We start from the raw sequence: 1,771 nt of genomic DNA, 5'->3' as shown, positions 1-1,771 counted from the left end.
TATTTTATTCATTTATTTGTACAATTTCTGTTGATATATAACATTTTATTTATTTATTTATTTAAATTATTATTGTTTTTTAAATAATAAAAAAAATGCAATAAAAGTACCTTTATATTTCTATATAGATTTGGAAAAAGAAGCTCTTGAAACAAATATTATTGCGAAATTTTTCTGACAATTTTTTTATTTTATTAATTATTTTATTCATTTATTTATACAATTTCTGTTGATATATAAAATTGTATTTATTTAAATTATTATTGTTATTTAAATTAAAAAATGCAATAAAAACACCTTTATATTTCTATATAGATTTGGAAGAAGAAGATCTGGAAACATATATAATTTCAATTTATTTTTATGATAAAAATAAATTCTTATATTATTTTTATATATTTATTGTATATATAATTTTATTCCTTATATAATTATTTTTATTATTGAAATAAAAAAATAATTCTATAAAAACAGCTTTATATTTTTATAGAGATTTGGAAGAAGAAGATCTGGAAACAAATATAATTGTAATTTATTTTTCTGATCAAAAAAATAAATTCTTATATTATTTTTTTATATATTTAGTATAAATATAATTGTATTTGTTATTTATTTATTTATTTTTAATATTTAAATTAAAAAAATAATTCCATAAACACCTTTACATTTTTTGTATAACTTTTAAAGGAGATTTGGAAACAAATATAATTGCAATTTATTTTTCTGATAGAAATTGTAATTTAGTCTCTTTTTTGTTTTTATTTATTTGTGACCATTTAAATTTAAAAATAAAATTAAAGAATTCCATAAAAACACCTCTATATTTTTATATATGCATTTATTATCATTAAGGGTTATTATTAACTTAACAAAACCATTAAAACATTTTTTTACTTAACTAAAATAAACCCAAAAAATAAAAATTGAATGTTTCAATTATTGAATTATATGTACTAAAATAGCTAATACAAACTACATAGACGACAAAAAAAGCAATAAAAATGAGAAAACAATAAAGTTACTAAATCATAACATTTAAAAATAAAACGGTATTTTAATAAGAATATGAATAAGAACTATAATAGTATCTCACTCATTAAAATCCATGATCACATACATGTGTATATATTTTAAAGTCCCCCTGAAATCAAAATTAAAGTTTTTTGGCTTTTAGTATGAATATATTATCCTTAAGATTATCTATAAGCTAGTGTGCTTCAAAACGACGACAAAATTCGTGTTTACAAGATATGAGCATTCAACTTCCGCCAATATGACTCAACGATTTGGATGATATCACCGTGCACTTCAGTTTCTCATCAAACGTTCTGTCCAATCAAATGCTCTCTAGAGTCCGTATTGTCCCGCCCCCTACACAGAGACGCAATACACGGAGCAGATCATATGCACTCATATGTGCAATCGGCATGTATTAAACTACACAGCCTCAGCATGATTATGAGTTTCATATTGAGTCTGTGGGGTCATTTATTAGTCTGTGGCTGTCATAAGCTACAAATGCGGCTTTACCGAGCTTAACGGCTCTGGCCCGAAGAAATATAAATGGAACGCTATTGGCTATTCAAAATAAGTGGGCGGGGCTGGGCGATATGTTTTTGTTTCAGTTAAAAAGCACGTCACCACATAGAATAACGCTGCGTGTTTCAAGGCACTTCAGTGGACCTTTAAACATATATACACGCATTTGTGTTTATGCATTGTATACAGTAATTAAAAAACTTCTTATTTTTTTTACCATCACTAAATTTAA

General features: G+C 23.9%; 1 protein-coding gene across 1 annotated transcript in view; it reads left to right on the top strand.

Moving 5' to 3' along the window:
* The window catches only part of LOC141285238 (eukaryotic translation initiation factor 4 gamma 1-like), a 44,963-nt gene that overhangs the window by 7,237 nt on the left and 35,955 nt on the right, over positions 1 to 1,771 (top strand). The window lies entirely within an intron of this gene.

This window comes from Garra rufa, chromosome 14 (genome assembly GCF_049309525.1).
Source record: "Garra rufa chromosome 14, GarRuf1.0, whole genome shotgun sequence".
NCBI lineage: Eukaryota > Metazoa > Chordata > Actinopteri > Cypriniformes > Cyprinidae > Garra > Garra rufa.
The sequence above is the reverse complement of the archived record's forward strand: the minus strand, read 5'-3'. Positions and strand labels throughout refer to the sequence as shown.